Source organism: Pseudochaenichthys georgianus, chromosome 12 (genome assembly GCF_902827115.2).
Source record: "Pseudochaenichthys georgianus chromosome 12, fPseGeo1.2, whole genome shotgun sequence".
NCBI lineage: Eukaryota > Metazoa > Chordata > Actinopteri > Perciformes > Channichthyidae > Pseudochaenichthys > Pseudochaenichthys georgianus.
The window spans coordinates 7,910,403-7,931,411 of record NC_047514.1 but is presented as its reverse complement, the minus strand read 5'-3'; the positions used below and the strand labels follow the sequence as shown (position 1 = coordinate 7,931,411).

Here is a 21,009-nt window from a genome sequence, read left to right as displayed (position 1 = left end):
ACGCTGCACTAGGTCAGAAACCAGAGGAGACTGTGAAGTTCATCGTAGACGGACCACTTTTGGTCAAAATGTCCTTTCCATTAAAGGCAGCTCACTCTGGAATAGCCTCCCAACTCAGATACGGGATTGTCCCACTCTCAATAGCTTTAAAGGACAACTTAAAGAATGGTTGGGCAACAAACAGACGTGTAATCACCGCTAAATGCACTTTAATACAGGGGAATCTCCTCTTGCACTTTATGTAGCTCTTGTATCTTCTCTTGCCTTTTATATATCATACTGTAGCTGCTATATTGTACTGCCATGTGGTAAATGCTTGTTTGCTGCTCATGCTCTTCCTGCATGTCATGTATTTATTTGTGCTGTGTATATAAATGTCATGTTCTTATATGTTGTATGTGACTGGACTACGGATGGAAATGAGCTCAAAGCTAAAATCCGGCTCATTTACACTTGTAAGCATTATCTTTATTTTAAAGTGTTCATCAATGTGTACTGTCCCTATTCAAATAAACGATTAAATGAAAAATAAGGAGTTTAACCGTGACACTTTTCGAAATCCCGTTTGTGTCCCCTCACTTTACAAATAGGCCTATGTTTATTATTATTTTTTACCGCAAGCCATCATCGCCACGGAGGAGCACACAGCCTCTGTGAGCGAGCGAGAGAGAGAGAGAGAGAGAGAGAGAGAGAGAGAGAGAGAGAGAGAGAGAGAGAGAGAGAGAGAGAGCACACCTTTATCTATTTAATATGGCCTAGTTGTACAAAATAAAGTAAGAAATCATTCCAATGTGTACTTTAGGACAGTACAAAAAAGTGTTTAAAAGTGGAGTGATTAGTAAAATATGCATAAATACTAGGTAACATAAGATAAGAATATACAAGTTTAAATGATTTGTTATTGGTTGTGATCATATTCTAAAAATGTTTGGATTATTGAAAAGTATACAGCTCCCTTTCTTGTGAGTGTTGAGAGCTGTATCCATAAATTAATTATATTATCCATAAAAAATCTTCCCGGGGGGGCACGCCGTAAAAGTAGCTCACAGCTTGTTTTATTTTTTTAAAGTAGCTCTCATCCTAAAAAAGGTTGGAGACCCCTGTTATAGAACGATACATTTGACAATTTTAAGCTTGGCCTACCATTTTATTGGAGCAACGAGGAACAGGTGGGGCTTGAAAAGGCCCACCTGCTCAAAATGGGGAATGACAGAACAAGTTTGAGAACCACTGACTTACACCCATACATGCAGGTAAACCAGTTCAACAAGTCGCACAATCCTACCTATTATCGTAATTAAAAGGAATACCTAGGGATGGGTACCGAGCCCCGGTATTAAACGGGCCCCGGGGCTTATTAAAGGACTCATTCTACAATTTGGGGTACATTTCACATCAACAAAACAGTACAAAAACAGTGTTCTTTCTCAATAGAACAATAGGTGGTTCAAGTTAGTATATTCCTTCAGTGTAACATATCCACTATTTGCAAAGCTTAAACTATTTTTTCCCCTTTTTTTAAGGGTTAGGATGTTTTCACTACTCAGTTTGTCACGGACAAACTTAATGTCATTACAATCATTTGATTAAGTCCTGCACTTCAAGTCAAATCCAATTTGAAAGGCTCTTGAGTCTATTCTACCATATATACAATGATTTTTAAAAGTTTTACATTTTTTTCATGTGATATGTTCAGCACTGTCATTAAGGATAGGGATATATTTTATTATAAAACTACCATACAGGTCATTTTGAGTTTTAAGAGATGTCATGTAAAACTCCAACCTGTGTAAATGTACATTATACTATAAAGGATATCAGAAGCAATATTTTAGATATTTGAAATTTGAAAAAATTAGGTGCAACATAGTTGACAATGAAAGTCAAACATTTGACGCAAATAACATAGTTGACTGGACACATTATTAACCATCAGCACTATGTTTATTTTGAGGCAGAAGTGCAACATTCAATTGATAATGATGTGTAATGACGTCTACATTGTTACCTAGGTTACCTAGGTCGTAAACGGCTGCTGCTGTATGAGAAACCAATGTGAGTTTGGAAAATTGCACACATTTATATAAAAACAAAGTTAATTGTGTTCACAATTTGTTTATTTTTTCTCCAAAAGAACCGATAAGAGTACCGTTAAAAGACCGGATCGATAATCAGTTTCAATAAAAGTAGTAGTACCGTTAAACCCTTAACGATACCCTTCCCTAAACCTACACCCACACATGCAGGTAAACCAGTTCAACAAGTCACACAATGCTGTCTGGCTAATGATAACTATGTATCTAATTATCATACTAAAAGGGATACATCCAAGTGTCCCAACACTTTTACATTACATTACATTACATGTCACTTGTGAGTGTTACATACTCAATACTGTGGGCAATCCCCACAGGAGCAATTTGGGGTGATGTGTTTTGCCCAGGGACACAACGACATGCCGACTGCAGTGGGGTTTGAGCCTGTGACCCCCTGATCCGAACACCAACACACAACCCACTGCACCACACGCCTCTCAGAAAGAACTGTTTCTGCCTGAACCAGAGAAGAGTTACATTTATTTTTGTAAATAATTACCTGATAAGATACAAGTCGAGTTTAAAATATTGCTACAGATATAATTTCACATACTTTTATCAGAAATAATGTATTAATTTATTCAATTCTGGTCTTAATTCAAAATCTTAACAGAGGACACATTTAGAACTTATTATTATCAAAGACATTATATTTCTATAAGTGTTTTATTTCCATATTATGTGAACATATAAGAATGACAGGTGCTCATGCTATTTTGACTACCACACTGACCCAGTGTTGTAATATTATTACAACAAAGACATAAGCTGCTCAAAATCAAATTTGATGAAGGTATTCCACAATAATGGAATATGTACATGTTCTAGACATTGTAATAATCCAAAAAATAAATATTTGAGGCATTTTACTTCAAATCCAGTCCAATAAAAACAAAGAGCTCGTTTGAAGATTCGGAAGTTGTGTGAGTGTATGGCCAGAGGTCAGGCCCTATAAACACATTTACTACCCAATAGCATTGTGAGACTGAACATGACTATGTAAATGTGGTCTTTAAAAAAACAAAACATTTAATGACTTTTTTAGGATAGCTTAAAGTAATGTTGTAAAATTAAAACAGTGGGCCTTACAGGGTTAATACAGCTTTTTTTATGCTCGGCTCTGACCTCTCAGATTTTAAAGTTGGGGTCAGTAAAGGTTCTCCCAACTTTCCGAATCGGAATTCCGACTTCAGTGGCTGAAATTTCCAACGAACCATTATGTCTTTTCCACACTTCTTCTTTTATCTCTTCTTCTCCCCTTTTCTTTCAGTTTTCCTTGAACCCCTAACTTATCTTCCCTCCCTTCAATTTATCTTCTTTTCCTCAGCTTTCCTCTCCCGTCTCCTCCTCTCCACCTCACCCCTCCTCCTCCTCCTCCCGAACCTTCCCCCTCTCCTCTCTGCCAACCCTCCTCACAATGTGCCCATTGTTTCTGTACTCCCGCCCCTGAAAGCAGAGTAACAGGACTTCTGCAACCCAGAATACACACAGAACCCCTCGCACACACACGGGCTTTCATTCTGTAACTTTCTCTTCGACATCGTGGCCGAGTGCACACTAACCACACACCCTGACACTCGCACATAGTCTCAAACAGTTGCCGCGGAGTGGCAGAGCTCAGTACAAGGCCCGGATTGAGAGTTGGTGTTGAGTCATGTGTGAATGCAGCCGTGACGGGCTGATTCACAGCTCGTCAGTGGATGATACCCCTTCAACCACTTAAGCACTTCCATATCAGCACACCAAACCCCAAACTGACACATGCTCAGTCATTTAATGCGATTACTCACATTATACGTATTGCTATACTATAGTCTTATAAGATAGGCCACATTTGACATGTATTTGACCCTGTGTACAATTCCTTTGAAATGCTTGGGCATTCCAATCTTAAAGGTCTCCTATTATACTCTTTTTCATCAATATATTATAGGTCTCAGATATATACAAAACATCTCTCTGAAGTGTTTGGCTGAAATACCAAACAGATCATGCATTGTAAGCATCCCATAAACCCCTCTGTTTCTGCCCTGTTTCAAAAGTGCTGATTCTCTGTCTGTTACTTTAGATGAAAATAAGGAGCCCCTCCCCACGCCCTTCTGAGAGAGATTTGGTTAAAATGAACAAAATGGCGCTCTAGGAGGAGATTCAGGTGATAAGGGGGGGGGTGTTACCTTGGTTGGTGATTGGCTAATGGTTACACGAGCCAAAAAATCGTTATGACATCATAAAGTGGCCAAAATCTGATCAGCTCATTTTCAGACAGGTTTTTAAATAAATGGATAAGGACAGAAAGTGAGCGAATCTTTTTTCGGGACGCATGTTTATGTATAAAAGACATGAAAAAGTGGATTTTGCATAATAGGGGACCTTTAATACAAAGCTAAACACTGTGGCTGTGAAGTAGTGTGGTCTTCTACCAATCGGAAAGTCGGGAGTTCGATCCCAGTCAACATCTCCATGATTCCTTGGGCAACCTCAAGTTGCTCCCAATGACATGGTCAACGGTGTGTGAATGTTATTTCCCCTGAGTGAATGGCACCTTGGAGGGCAGCCTCTGTGTGTATAGTTGTGTTCTAAATTCTATAATGTAAAGTGCTTTGACAGCCAAACGGCTCGCTGCACCCGCACTGCGAGGGGGACCCAAGTTCCCATCAGCAAAAACACGTGGGTTTGCTATCCTGGCTCCAAAATGGTGGAATGAGCTCCCCATTGACATCAGGACAGCAGATAGCTTGGACATCTTCCGGCGCAGACTGAAAACTCATCTCTTTCGACTCCACTTCGAGCAATAGAACTATTAACAAAGCACTTATACTAATAAAGGACTGGCTTACCTAAAGCCAGTTGAGTAGCACTTGAAATGTTTTGGCTCTAAGAAACCTGATGTACTTATATGATTCTGTTTTCTTCAAGGTTGTGTCTTCTTGGTCGAATGCACTTATTGTAAGTCGCTTTGGATAAAAGCGTCAGCTAAATGCAATGTTATGTAATCAAAAAGATGACAAGTGCTATTTTAATGCAGGTCATTTAACTGTGAATGTATAAGACTAACAAGATGCATAGTTAAGCAATCACTCAAACCACTTGCCAAGCTAGTACAGGATGTATTTGAGTTGTGACCTGATGCATCCCCAACAAGGAAGCAAAAGATAAATAAGTCATCAAATCTGCAACTTTGTTCTTCCCTTTTCTTATAGTTGCTTCTCAAATTGCGTAAGCTGGCTTTGAATAGTCCAGAAAGATATATTATTTACGAGTGCATCAAACATTATTTTTAGTTTGACTGGAACACACAAAATTGATTGTTCCTATTTATTTATTTCTATTTAAGTCCCCAGACTAGGAAGGGAGAGTGTATTTCTGAGTCCTGGAATACAACTGAAAATGCATTCGGCATTTGGAGCTTTTGCAAGAAGAGCATTGAGCATGTTGAGTTGCATTTTAATGCTAGGTGTCAACTGAGGTCAACTGTCCACTTGTGATCGGACCAACAAAGACTTGTGTTGTAAGAAAAAGCGCAATAACATATTGGAACATGATAGCTAGTATTAAAAAAGTGGTACACTTTGAATTATAGTCACTAGACCACACAACAGCTGATTTAAGAAGCAGTATTTTTATCACAACACCAACAGAAGCCCCTTCTGAAGCATTTACTCTGCGATGTACTCTCACAAAATTATGTTTTATTCCGCAGGGAGTAGGAGTAAACATGCTAAATTGCACACAGCTCCGTAGAGACAGGCTGAGTGGCTTTCAAAGTGGCTTCTGGTTTGTCCAGATCCACCCTTATTAATGTTTTATTTCTAAATAACAGCTAAATAACATTTAAAAGGCTTTTCTAATTTGGCAATAAATTCAGCTTGGGAAAGACTGGTGACAACTTAAATCCAACTCATGAGTTTTTATCTGCGCAGCATATAACACACCCATTCATTTAGTAAACAGCCATTTAATAAGCTTCTTTACTTACAGTCTTTCAGCTATGATCTGTTCCATATGTTCCTAAAGCAGGTTAATGGCAGTACTGGGGGAAATATAAAGGTATGAGAATAATCCTTGGGAAGTCCTGAGAAATGCAGTTAAGATCAACATAAGCTGTATGACCCAAACACATGCTGTGTGCTCCACTTTGACACACTTTAGTTATACTTGGTTCCAACACAAGGAAAAACTTAACATCACTCCAAAGGCATTAAAGTTAAACACTCTTTCTTCCTGCGTCATAGATGTGTTGGTTTCGTTAGGATAAAGAAAGTTGTGCAAATATTTAACAATGACTGCTTCCAGATAAACAGCCCCTGCCATATGTGTTGGGTTTCTCTGCAGTTTATCGTTGGGTGTGTTCAGTGATCCTCTAATGAAATCACACTATTGGAGACAGATTCCTCAGATTACATCACTGTAGTTCAGATGCAATATGGCATTGCGTCACTGCAGTCTTCAGAGATTTCAGGGTTTGACTCAAAAGCATTTTTAAAATGCATCCATTAATTGCTCTGGAGTGACGCTTGTAAGAATCATTAATACTTGCAATAGGGTTAGGGTTGGGGTTATGAATGCTTTGAGGGTAAATGTGAAAGGTTTGTATAAAGTATGCGACAAACATCTTCCATGCAAAGGAATACAAAAATGAAACAATAAGATTGTGAAATACAGTGCAATCTGTAAGTATGTTAGGACATTAGATCTAGAAGGGCACTTGGAGAGCGCAGATGTCCATCAAGGCCAAATGCCTCTTTCATTGTCAATGAAATAGTATTTGTGTATATTAGCCACGTCATTTGAATTTGTCCTTATTTTTTATATTCTCTGCCTTGGCCCATGATACATCCTTCAACCAAGTTTCATGCTAATTGGCCCCGTAGATTTTTACAAATTCTGCTGACAGACACAACAAATCAACATTATCTACCTGGCAAATTATATTAAGGTTTCTTTTTCTTTTTTTTAGGTTAACAAGGTAAATCTGCTAACGGTAGGCTTTAAGATTACTTGAGGTCTTTCATAGATATTTTCTACATGCCCAACGATGCAGGACAGGATTTTAAAAAGCATAAACAAGACAACTAATGAGTTTCTATGAACAAGTAGTGGAATGTTCTTGAACCACCAAAGGAATCACTTGACCTAAGTATAACTGTACATGGAGACCAGAGTGAAGGCTTTTCTTTATTTTGCACTTTTAAATAGTAGCTACCAAGTGTTTCACAAAAGCAAAGAAGGAAACAAATGGGAATAAAAAGGTATTTGGTAGAGGAGTTGGATGAGTTGACAATATATATATACACACACACAATAAACCCTCATGACAAAGAAAACAAATGTGGCAGTCAATAAAGCTTTAAGTCTTCTTGGGTAAGTCTATAGAAGCATTGGAGCAGTTTGGCAAATCCTTTTATGCTCAGTCAGACTGAACTGCCATATTCAGGTCTCCAAAAGAGTTCATTCTCCATTCAGTCACATTCAGAGACTTTCAGGACACTGCTGTGTTTTACTTGGCTGGATGCCTTCAGGTTGTTCAAGTTCTGAAAGATGAACATTGTCACGGTCTGAAGTCTGTGAAGCTTTACTTTTAAAGACGTCTGAGGCTTCATTTTGCCTCACAAGAGGTACAAAATTGTATTGAATACTTTTGTAAATGAGAAATGTAGAGATTTTAATAAGAGAGAATAATGAAGACCTGCGGATGGAAATTAGCTCAAAGCTAAATCTGGCACTGTTACGCTTGATACATTTGAATGTTTTAAGTGTTCATTACTGTGCATTGTCCCTGCCAAATAAACGATTACATAAATAAATAAATAAATAATAATGTTAATGTTTGGTGTTCTTTTTATGGATCTGACAGCATATGGCTACTTAACTAATATGTACTCACATGTAGCTTTCCAATTGTAGGAACAATTCACATGTTCTGTTTCAAAAGTATCTTCTTTTTAATAATACTGATAATACTCTTTTGCATTCTGCTTTTTGGCATGCGCAAAACAATGTCGTTATCTCATTAGATAAACTACGGAAGTGCTCACTTCACTGAAACTATTTTAAGTAGATAGGCTTACAACTATGTTAACTTGATATGAAACACAGTAAAATACAAGTACACAATCAGCAATGTAATCCAACAATTGTTTCACTTTGCATTGAAACTGCCAACACAACAAAATATGTGTCAATGTGGTCACACTAATTGTACCAACTTCAGTGCAAAAAATATTCCACATGAGTCAACAAGTCTAACCTTGGACAGTATGCTGTCATGTTACCATACTAACTAGCTTGCCAACTAGCTGCCAGGTGGCTTTCTGGCTTTTACAAAAACACATTCTCTAAGGATTCACAATGAGGTACATTATTTTTGATGGTAGTTTTCAATACCAGCTGTAGCATGTGATAGGGGAGGTAAAAGGTAGCATGTGGCAGCCGAAGGTGGCTAGCTTGCTGCTAGCTGGTTTTCTGGCTTGTAGAACAACTTTTCTGGACACTCTCTTAGGATTACCCATGAAAAGACATTATTTCTGATGGGAGTTTTCAACACCAGTTTGCATGTGACAGGGTAGATAAAAGGCTAGGGAACCACTTGAACACATGATCAAAAATAGCATTATGCCACCAAACATGTTATCTTATAATGGTTTCTGTCTAACCCTTCGACAATGGCAACTATTCTAAACTGCCTTGACACTCACATACAATGGCAGCAGTGTCAGTAAACTGACAAGGACAGCTTCCTGTCAAAACCACAGCTTTATTTTTACATGAGCTAAAATAAGATGAAAATGGCCCTGCTAACACATATTCCAATAACCACAAGCAGCAAGTGTCTGACAACAATAACAGTCCCCAGTTTATCATGATACCATGGTTAGCACTCATATAACATGACAACTTGTTTCAAACTGTCTTCAAACAAGTGATGATTTTTAGAGCAATTACAGACTAGGTGGCTACAATGACCACTTTAGGTTTACACTCACTTATTTTTCTGATTCTCTTTTATCACTATCTTCACTCGGAAAAAGCCCATTTAAATAGTCTGGTTGCCTAAGCACTACACACAAATAGAAGGGAACTAGTAGAGCACATACTTTCATCCAAACTATTTCCATAAGTAAAAAAAGAACAAATGCATTCGCTCCAAATTGAATGTTACTCCCTTCCACCAAGTCACAAACCAAACCAAAATGATGCCAATTCATTGGAAGCATTGAAGTACCTTGTATGCACTCTCGGTATCTCTTATTTAAACCGTTGTCCAACTTAAAGAGGACAAGTTATGACCGTCTAAACCGATTTATTAAAACAAATATGAGGACAGCCTCACATTAAGTACCTTTGAACATACAGAGGTGTTTCTTCACAAAACATATTGTGGCCGACCCCTCCCACCCTGGACTCAAACTGTTCACCCCCCTCCCCTCTGGCAGGAGGCTGCACTCCATCAGGACCAAAACCTCTCGCCACCTGAACAGTTTCTTCCCCTCCGCCACCGGTCTCTTAAACAAGGCCCGGCCCCCCCACTGACACTTTACCTCAGCCACAACGTAGACTATATGCATTACATTAATGCACACAATGTTCAAATACTGCTTATGGCACATATTTCTTATTTTATATTTTATATTCTATAATTCACTGCATTCTATTTCGCTGTAAATTACTGCTTTATTTTATTGCTATCCAACTATATTTTATTATAGTGTCCTTAAAGATTTTTTGTATTTTATATTTTTGGGTTTTATATTTTATGTATGCACCATGACATTAAGTCAAATTCCTCGTATGTGTGAACCTACCTGGCAATAAACCTGTTTCTGGTTCTGATATTGGTTTTTATCACAAATTAAAGCATCAAATGGGCACCTTTTTAGGTATGCTTTTAGGTGTCAGTACAAACCAAAGCAGCGTGAACAAATGGTTCGTGGCTCATCACGCTTATAACGTATGATCTCCAACTTGAGCATGATCTGCAGTTAAAGAAGAAGTCTGACCCCAGGTTTTACACAGAAAGGAAATGATTTGCATTTTAATGGAAGTTAAGAACGCAATGCTTGTTCTGAAAAGTATTAATGTTAAGCAGCTCTTCAAATCGTATTACTATTTGTTGTATATTTAATTTATCGAAGCTGTTTGGAAGTCTTGTTTGAATAATTTCCCTGCTCACAAGTCCTTTTTCATTTCTGCCACAATGGCTTACAAAATGCAACTCTGTTACCTGCATGAATGTGGAAACAATCTGGACGTTGGGAGTAAGAATGGGTGGAATGCAGGACCTTAGACGAGGGGGAGGAGGATTGTGCCTTCAGTAATCACAACACAGATGTTTCAAGGACACTTTCTTTTGACGGATCTCAGAGCTCATGCAGGGAAACATAAAACAGTCATCTTCAGGGGAGACCATAAGTCTTTGCGGTGGGGTTTTGTTTAGTTTGAGCAAGAAGGTCAGAAGTCAGAAGAATCAGCTTATCCCTTCGCAGTTTTTGCAGCATCTCATAAGTTGTAGAATAACTTTGGGAAGAGTGTGTTTTTGCAATCCTGTCAAATCTATCAACCTGCCAAATATATCAACCAGAGCTTTAATGACTAATAGTGTGTGCTGCTACCATGGTTGCTGAGGAAACTAGTGTGCTCTTGAGAATTATCCTGTCCCCATATTTGAGTGCTGGCGTGTCAGATCCACGGTGACAGTTTATAAACTGTAAAGTCTGCAAGATCCCTCAAAAAGGAGGGCGGATACATTAAAAGTGTTTAGATTTTAAGAATGTAGACTCATGCTATATTTGAAGTAAGCCAGGTCAATAAAACAATAGTGATACTTTTATCAATAGACAGCAATTATGACAATTGTTTAATATCTTTTACTTTGGCCTTTAATTTATGTTCTGTTTGTTTGTGCCACTAACTGGGGGTTGTACCGTTTCTTTCTTCGATTATATCTAAAGTGGACTGGAGAAAAGGACCAGCACCTTCAATTCGCTCTCCCCGTGGCAAGGAGATCAACTCACTGGAAGGACATCAATCTAATAAACACACATTTAAACCTTTATATTATTATAAAGGATACTATTAGGATACCAGTATGTTATGTGTTGTACTTTTTGGCTAAGAAAGGAGCTCATTTGACATCGGAGTCAAATCCCATACATGTGTTATTATGTATTCAATCAAAATGATTTTCGTTTTTAAAATGTGTAGATACACATTTGCTTCAGTGATTTCAACACATGAGTTAGAATGACTAAACTAAAGACTGAGATCTGTACGCAACAAATCTGGCCTTGGTTCAATAAACCATAGGTCAGGACACCAAGTGGGCTGCAGCCCTATTTCTGAGGAATTTCACAATTACAAGTAATACTAATTATTCCTGTCCACTCTAAAGTGGAAAGGTTAAATGTCTTATTTTCAGCCCAACACTTAACATTGTGAAGATCCTATGCTCTAGTTGCCAAGTCAATATACAGGAAATTCCACAGAGGGTCATACAGTGGGATGAAATAGGGTGAAGTTTATCCGTATTTCAACCAGGAAAGTGTTGCAAAGTATCATCAGTCTGTTTTTATTCTGAGAATGTGGATTCTATCATTAAAACAGCTTGAAGGAGACCAACCTAATCCATCTACAGAAGTGTACATGCTTCTCACACACCACTATACCATCAAAGACCCCCTGAGGCTTGTGGCAGTGGGTGGGAGGTAAACAGTGTTCTCGCCAACTCCATTGAATACACAAATAATGACACTCACAGACACACACAAACAAGTACCATTTGAGCCTGTCAGTATTAATTAGGTCAAATCAAAAGGGCAAACACGCAGGGAGCAAATGGCCTTTTACTTTCTTTTACACTAGACCTTCACAATCTGTTTATATAGAACTGATGAACAAGCAAATCTGTGTGTTGGGTGCAAGTGGAAATGTAGATGAAAAGGAAATGCCATTAAAGATAATGACCATTCAGAGTACATTTCATGGTAATCCTGCCATTTGTTTTAGGTAAACATAGACTTAAAGGCTTAAAACCCGCAGTACATTAAAGCTCATGTAAGGCAAATATTGCCAGAAATACTTTTTGATTTTATTCTTGCTATTTTTGGTTTTAAAAAAGTCTGTATTTTTTCCTTTATACAGATGTATTTGACACTTCTAACACAAAAAGCCATGGTGTAGAAAGACTAAAGGGAACTCTAACCAACCTTTACACTTGTGAACCATCTGTGTGCCGCATTTGATATCTTCAGGGGAGCATTTAAGCACTCAGTAAGTTCTTATCTCTCCTATAAAAATTTGAGTTTGGGTACAAATGGACATTTTGGCTTGAGGGTTAGGATTAAGAAAACCCAAGGGGCACAACATTCAACACAATCTTAGCCTGGATCTAGAGTGAAAGGTCAAGAAGTGACAAAAGTATCAGATCCTCTGAAGGTGACAAATACAAACTAATGTCAGTCAGAGCAATCAAGCCACTCATTTTGTTATAACAGAACATTTCTGAAACAACCTGTTTAATGTGACATGTCAAGTTTCTCGAAATTCTTCTCTGGGGACAGAAAAGCGAAGTTTTACAGCAGCCTGGCCAGCAGTCAGTTAAGATGTTCTACTTTGGGTCAAAATGTTGGACAGCTTAAGTGTTAAATGTGTCCTTCAGTTAAAGTCATTATTGGGACTCTTTCTTATCAAACATGTACAGCCTTAATTCATGTACACCACACACTTGGGAGCAATGCATGTGGCTATGTTCTGTAAATGCTAAGCTTTAGTCATAAGGCTTTTCACAATCACCTCTCAGGTGAATGAAAAAAACTGTCCTCTCAGCATTAGGGTTTCGTGTCTCTACTAATTCAACGAAAACAGGCAGCACCTGGCCAGAACTATAGCAATATGCAGCAATGATCATTAATGTGATACGTTGGAATATTCTGCGTTTGCTTTTGTATTCTCTGTATGTCTTTCTATTTCTGTACAGCAAGACAAGACAGCCAAATAAACTCTTTATCTCCATCCTTGTTACAGGTAAAATAGGATAGGGTGACATTTGCCTGAAAATCATGCATCTACAATTTCTGATCTTGCTTTGGTGGCAGGGCCAAACCACATCATTGGTTCTGCAAGTGTCTCGTAGCTTTGGAGTTCAGAAACGAGTGAAGCTGGTTCATGAAATTGTTGTTTTATTTCAAGGCCTGAGTCCAGGACACAGTACGGTGCATTGACTCCTGCCGGTAGTAGACAGCACCAAGGTGTATACTTTGGGAAGATGCCAAAACCACAAGAAATGTTTAAGGACCATCAATGTGCTGCTGGCCTCCATATCACACATTTTAGTGCTGACACTGACAACATAAGTATTTGCTGTTGAATGGACAACGGCTACATGAATAACTTTTTTTTGTATATAAAAAAGGGGGTTTACATTTGGGACAGAAGAAAAGAAGAACAATTCCGAACACATTCTCTGACTGCAAGATCAGCGTGGAAAATCAAGACAGATGTCAAACTTTTTTACTCCCAGACTCAACGCCCGCTTCTTTTTTCCCTCTCACTCCCTTCCATGAATGTTGTTCTTATCCCAGAGTTGGAGAAAGACTCCAGCTCTGGCACAACAAGTCATATAATTCCAGCAGCGAACCCCGTTCTCGACCCTTATGTGCGCGCAACCGAGCGAAGTAAGGGTGCGCACAGCAGTTTTTACGCATCTGTTAATGCCATCAAACCTTTATCTCAACCGAATGATTTCTAGCAACGTCTACGTGGCAGGTAGCCTACACTTTGATTATCTAAAAATGCCCCATCCGTGCGTGCATTAAAAACGCGCTTAAATCAGCCAAAGAAAAAAACAACGTTATTTTCCCATATGGAGCAAATGTATTAGGGTTCATTCATTATGCAATACATGAGATGGAATACTTACTGTGTTTTCCTTTCCAATGAGAGCAGTACGTTGGTATCTGAGTTTAGTCCCTGAGCAGATCCTGGAAGTTTTATTCGGGGTGCCTTCAAATTCTTCAAACAGACAACTCCTAAAGACTGGGCAACTCGTGTCAAAGTCGCAGCGGTGTAATGATAAAAGACTCCAAATCCAAAATAAAGCCAGGTAACCCTTTCATGTTATGTCCGTGCAGCAAAGCAATAACTCCTTTGATGGTTTTTTCCCCCCGCAGGTGTGTGCCTGTTTAAAAATAAAAGTAGTTTTATTGATTTGTTTGCAGATGAAGTCGCCTTGATGCTCTCAGCTGCGTCTCCGTGCCTCTCTGCGCTGGCGCGGCGTCTCCGCCAAGCTCTCTCTTTCTCTGACCGAGCGACTGCCACACACACTCAGCAGGAGAGGACCTTTGCCTGCACATGACGTCACAAACACACATGCTTGCACACACTGCAAAAAAATGATTTCAATCAGAATCTGCATTGACATTGTTTTTGTAGGGACAGCAAATGTATTAGCATTTCACTGCAAATCGAAATGTGTAAATTATGTGTGCATCTTCACACAGAAGACAGGTACGCCCTAATGTCTAAAGCAGCATGTATTAATCAATTCACATTTGGCCGTACTAATCTTGTTTGAAAGGTATATTTTATGATGTTTAAATGCCCTTTTATCCAAGACATTTCTCGTAGTGTTTGCAGTTTTAGAGTTCTTCTTTTCCCCTCAGTGCCTAATTGGAAACACATTTTTTTCAGTAACTTGTTAAGAGAGAGACAGGAAGGGGGAGAGGGGTGAAGGGAAGCAGAGAGAAAAAGAGAGTGTGAGACTGACACTGTGGGACTCAAAGACATATTTTATTCCTTACCAATTAACCCCTCCACATAATATACTGGAAATATTTCCTCCTGTCTGCCGGTGCTGGTATCCAAGTAAAGTTTGAACCTATGAAGTTATGAGAAAGTATTTGGTGAGGACAGTTCTGTCTGCCAACTCTACACCATCTGTGAACACTTACTGAGGTGTTTGTAGTTAACCAACCGCAGCGACTGTGGAATAAAATGAAGTGTTAAAGTTACGATACATGGAGGAATAAAACATTTTCTCATTTGTCCTGGAATTGCATGTCAATGACAATTAATGTAATTTAGGACCAATTTCCAAGCAATGCACACAAATGTTGCCCCCGTGCCCTCAAAGTAATCCATAAAACAACGTTAGGACTAGAAGCAGTCACTACTTTATAATCTGTGATGAGACTATACAATATTAGCCAAAAAAAGAGCATAGTCCAACAATTTATATATTTTTATAGAGATTAGTCAATTGAAAATAAAAGTAACACTAACATTCATAGCTTTAAATGAAGAGATTCTGTTGCTTTTCTATGTCTTTTGCGGTATGAAACTGATTATCGTAAGGCATGAACCTGTGAACAAAACAGGTATTTGAAGACGTCATCTTTTTGAAATTGTGACATTTAGGACGTTTTATAAACTAAATGTGAACAGGCCATTGCAGTGGTTTTAAACTGTTAAGTGTAAATCCGGCCGTAGACACCATCCCTTAAATCCAACTGCATTCTCGCATCTCTGACCATGATGTATGGATGCGCATGGAATAGGAATCGTGGCTGGAATATATATTATATTTATGTCTGCAGGCTACCATTGTGTCATGGCCTTGCAAAACGTAGTTGTAACTTAAGTGTACTTTTACAAAAATGACCCTGTTGATCAGCCACGGCAAAATAAGGTTTGGTTAGCCTTAGACACAAAAACTACCTGGTAAAGGTTACGGAAACTACATCGAAATGAGATTCAAACAATGGTCACGTTCTTTGTGGTCCTATAGAGGTTTAATTCATCTTAAACTACTGCAAGAATAAAGCCATAATTTTCATGGGCACTAAGGTTTCTGTTAGGTAAATGTGAACATAAGCAGGTTGTTATAGGCATTTAAAAACAACCAGTGTTGTTATGTTACGGACAGTCTCTAAAGACTGTTAACTATGACTGGTCGGTGTTCAATGCGTAGTCTCTCATGTCTTTAGGTCAAGTAACAGAAGGAAGTCACAATGATCATGACCATGACAAATGTCTCATTACATCTAATATCCTTCCCTCAGAACTCTGTAACAACTAACAACCCTGAAATGTGGTTTGGTTTGGTTTCACTACCACCTACAGTGTTTTTCATAGAGACTTATTCCAATACATGCTTGTGGTTTCTTCTTTGCCCTTTAAAGGGGACCTATCATGCAAAATGCACTCGTGTACATCTTTTATACATGAATATGTGTGCCCGGTGTGTCAGGGAACTCACCAAGTGTCAGAAAATACAACCCTCTCTCTTTTCCTCTATACCCAAATCTCTAAAAAAAAAAAACCGGGCTGTAACGGATCTGATACAGACTGATTCAGATTTGAATTATTTTCTACGTCACAAAAGCGCTGCTCCGCTTAGTGGTCAACTCTCCACCTATCAGGGGAATGAGAGGTTGGGCCACGGCCGGCCATTGCCGCTCGAATACGCTGGAGACGCTGTAGTACATATTCCAGGCCTGTAAGTGGCGCTGTAGTCTGCCACAAAAGCAGCAAAGAAGACTTCCTGCGCACGGTTGCCATGGTTGCCCTTCTGTTTATTCTCCGCTGTGGCTCTTTTTCTCCCTCCCCGAGGCAAGCATTTGCGCCTCCTGCTTTAAAACAAATTAATAATGACTATGTTATGTTTTGATCATCCAGTGAGGGGGAAGGAGGCTGGTAAAAGACTCCTTTCACTCCACCAGGGTTCAGGCTCTGTTGCTAATTTTGCTGTTGATTTCCGCATTCTTGCAGCAGAGAGCGGTTGGGATGACATGGCCTTGCTGGGAATTTTTTGTAAGGGGCTAAATGAGGATTTAAAAGATGAACTAGCTGCCAGGGATGACACCTCCTCCTTAGAAGAGTTGATTTCTTTCGCGACACGATTAGATAACCGCCTCCGCGAGAGGTGTAGGGAGAGATCAGGAGAGCATAGCCCCACCTCCCTTCCCCCGCAGTCCAAGTTTCCTAGACGGCCTGCATTCCCTGGACCTTCTCTTCATCCTCCTGACTCCTGGCCTTCCAGTGCTTCTCCAGCTACCAATGTTTCTCCCTTCCTCATGGAGGAGCCCATGCAGCTGGGAGGGATGACACTTACCCAATCTGAACGTCAACGCCGTCTTCATCAGCAACTCTGCCTCTACTGTGGCCAGGCTGGTCACTTCAGCGCCGGTTGTCCTTCTCGGCCAAAAGACCTGGCTCATCAGCGACAGGGGGAGCACTGATGAGCCGTACCTCTATCCACTTAGCCTCCTCCAACCGCATCCCAGTTAAAGGAACTATTTCTTGGTCTCAGAACTCTGTTCCGCTTCAAGTCTTGATAGATTCTGGTGCGGATGACAATTTCATTGACTCTGACTTTGTTATGCAGTCTAAACTCCCTTTCGAGCATCTTCCAGAACCTAAGGATCTGTTTGCCTTAGATGGGAGACTCCCATCCCAAGTCACCCACCGTACTGCTCCAGTTTCCTTCAAGCTCTCTGGTAACCATCACGAGATAATCTCCCTGTACCTTATCCCCTCACCCATGTCACCACTCGTTTTAGGTTTTCCGTGGTTGAAGCTCCATAACCCCCACATAGATTGGGCCAACTCATCTATCGTTAACTGGAGTTTATTCTGTCACTCTCATTGCTTACACTCTGCTGTACCCCCCACAGTTACTAGTGCACCAGACCCCCTCAAACCCATTGATCTCACCTCCGTACCCCCTGAATATCACAGCATCAAGGAGGTCTTCAGCAAGGACCACGCCCTATCCTTGCCGCCTCACCGGCCCTACGATTGTGCCATAGATTTGCTCCCTGGCACCCCCTTTCCGTCTAGTAAACTGTACAATATCTCCAGGCCAGAGAAGGAGGCCATGGAGAGTTACATCTCTGACTCACTCGCTGCTGGGCTTATTCGGCCCTCTTCATCTCCTATGGGCGCAGGTTTCTTTTTTGTGGACAAGAAGGACAAGACCCATACGCCCTTGCATAGACTACAGAGGTCTTAATGAGATCACAGTCAGAACAAGTACCCCCTTCCACTCATAGACTCAGCCTTTGTTCCCCTTCATGAAGGGGAACAAAGATGGATCTTCGCAATGCGTACCACTTGGTGAGAATAAGGGAGGGGGATGAGTGGAAGACTGCATTCAATACTCCCCGGGGACATTTTGAGTATTTAGTAATGCCTTTTGGGTTAACGAACGCACCTGGGTTTTTTCAAGCTATGATTAATGATGTCTTGCGTGACATGTTAAACAGGACATCCTAATCTTCTCTCACACTCTTCAGGAGCATGTCCAGCATTTAAGGCTGGTACTGCAGAGACTTCTTGAGAACAGACTGTACGTTAAGGCTGAGAAGTGCGAGGGAGCCAACCATCCTTTTATAGTATGGACGGACCATAAGAATTTGTCTTACCTTCGCTCTGCACGCAGGCTCAACTCGCGCCAGGCTCGGTGGGCTCTCTTCCTGGGACGGTTCAACTTCACCTTGACCGGCCTGGCTCCAGGAATGTGAAGGCCGACGCCTTGTCCCGGCAGTTCGCTTCCCCAGTGGAGGATTCAAGAGATGCAACCATTCTGCCATCTTCCTGTGTCATGGGAGCAGCTAGATGGGAGATTGAAAGGGTGGTCCAGGAGGCCCAGGAGGACAATCCAGCGGCTCAGGATTGTCCACCAGACCGGCTGTTCGTTTCCCCCGATGCTAGATCTCCAGTGCTCCAGTGGGGACACGCGTCCAAAGTTGCCTGCCATGCAGGTTTTCATCGGACCCTGGCCCTAATTCGACAACGCTTCTGGTGGCCCACTATGTCCGCAGACACAAAGGAGTATGTATCAGCTTGTTCCGCCTGTGCCCGCAGCAAGGCCTCACATCAGGCCCCCGCTGGCTTTCTTCGCCCCCTTCCCATTCCCCACCGGCCCTGGTCCCACATTGCGGTGGATTTTGTGACTGGTCTCCCACCATCAGACGGGAACGACACTATTCTGACCATCGTTGCCCATTTCTCTAAGGCTGTGCACTTTGTCCCTCTGCCTAAACTACCTTCTGCCCTCGAGACTGCCACTCTTCTCACCCAGCATGTTTTTAGGCTGCATGGTATCCCACAGGATATTGTTTCAGACAGGGGTCCGCAGTTTTCCTCCCAAGTTTGGAGGGCCTTTTGCCGGGCATTGGGGGCGTCGGCCAGTTTGTCCACTGCGTACCATCCCCAGACCAATGGCCAGACGGAGCGGGCAAATCAGGACCTGGGAACGGCTCTTCGTTGTGTTGCCTCTCGAAACCCAGCCTCATGGTCTCTTCATCTGCCATGGGTTGAGTACGCCCACAACTCCCTGGTGTGCTCTGCCACAGGTATGTCACCCTTTATGGCTTCCAACGGCTTCCAACCCCCCCTTTTCCCGGTTCAAGATTGAGAGGTGGCGGCTCCCTCGGTACAGGGGCATCTTCGGCGAGCCCGCAGAGTCTGGCGTGAAGCCCGGGAAGCTCTTACCCGCACCTCCGCCCGGAACCAGAGGATGGCGGATCGTCATCGACGACCAGCTCCGGATTACCAACCGGGCCAGAAGGTTTGGCTTTCCTCCCGTGACCTCCCTCTTCAAACTGATTCTCGGAAACTCACTCCCAGGTACATTGGACCTTATGAGATAGAACGGGTCATCAATCCTAGTGTGGTTAGGCTTAAGTTGCCTCTTGCCTTGAAGGTGCACCCCACTTTTCATGTGTCACTCCTTAAGAGAGTTTCCTGCAGCCCTCCTATATAAAAAACTATATTTATATACTTTATCCTTCACTGTGCAGGAAAATCGTGATTTTGTTAGGGCTGTCAAGTTAACACGTTAATAATGCAAACATTATTTAACGCCACTAATTATTTGAACGCGATGTGCATTTTTTGTCCTCAACCGCCCCGTAGTTTCAGAGCGCATCGAGTTTAAAATACCATCTATACAATCCAAGCACACTGCTGATGCCGACAGCCCCACTCCTGCCGCCCGCTTGCGGCAGACCACACTTGAAAGTGTGCGGGGGTGACGCCTGGACACGTCTACGAGCAGCAAACTTTCAACAAAGATCGCTAAATAGGTGGCTACATCTTGCAGGCCAATTAACATTGTGGAGGACGAGGGGCTGAGTGATATAATTCGGGTCGCATCCAACGACTGCACTTATGAATTGTCTTCCAGAGCCACCACTGTGTCGAAAATACACAACTTGTATGAAGTCCAAAAAGTGAAAGTAGAGGAGGATTTAAGAAAGACTTCCACAGTTGCGCTCACCGGAGACTATTGGACTTCACTTAGTAATGACAGTTACCTCGGAGTCACAGCGCATTATTTTGACCCACAGTGGGAACTTCAGTCTCATGCTTAGACAGTTATGAAAACAGAGGAGCGGCATTTCGGCTGAAGTCTTTGCGGTGTGTTCCAGTGTGACTGTTGGCCAAGACGCAGGCGACGTGAGGCGACACAACAGTCGTGTTCCATCGGGACGTGTTCTTTGGTGTCAGCTTGGTGTGTCTGGGCCTTAAGACTGAGTACCGTGGTGTCTGGCAGCAAAACAGAAGAAACCAATTGGTCTCCTCCAGACTTCCTTAATTAAGTATCAGAGATGATGGCAGTTCAGAAACACCTGAGCAGAGGCAGAGCCAGGACCAAATCAGGAGCAATTCAACCTCAATTGACTGTTCATCACTATGTTTAGCAAGCACCCACATTGTCTCACACCCACAGGGCTGTTATCCTTCTGGTAGCATTTACTGAAGTGTTAGTAGTAAACAAACCAATGTAATTATAGGTATGTAAGTGAAGAGCAGTGATTGCAAAACTGTTTATATATCGTATTCTTCATGGCACGAGGCTGGAGGCCTGGACATTGTCATCCGCTTTCTCCACAACCCAAGGATCTTAGTATTT

The 21,009-nt window shown here is 41.2% G+C and overlaps 1 protein-coding gene across 1 annotated transcript in view; it reads right to left on the bottom strand.

Moving 5' to 3' along the window:
- The window catches only part of lpar1 (lysophosphatidic acid receptor 1), a 36,544-nt gene extending 22,156 nt beyond the window's left edge, over positions 1 to 14,388 (bottom strand). Inside the window, exon 1 of the mRNA XM_034095678.1 lies at positions 14,011 to 14,388. The gene's annotated coding sequence lies outside the window, so the exon portion shown is untranslated. The remainder of the gene's footprint in view (positions 1 to 14,010) is intronic.
- Positions 14,389 to 21,009: the final 6,621 nt, after the last annotated feature.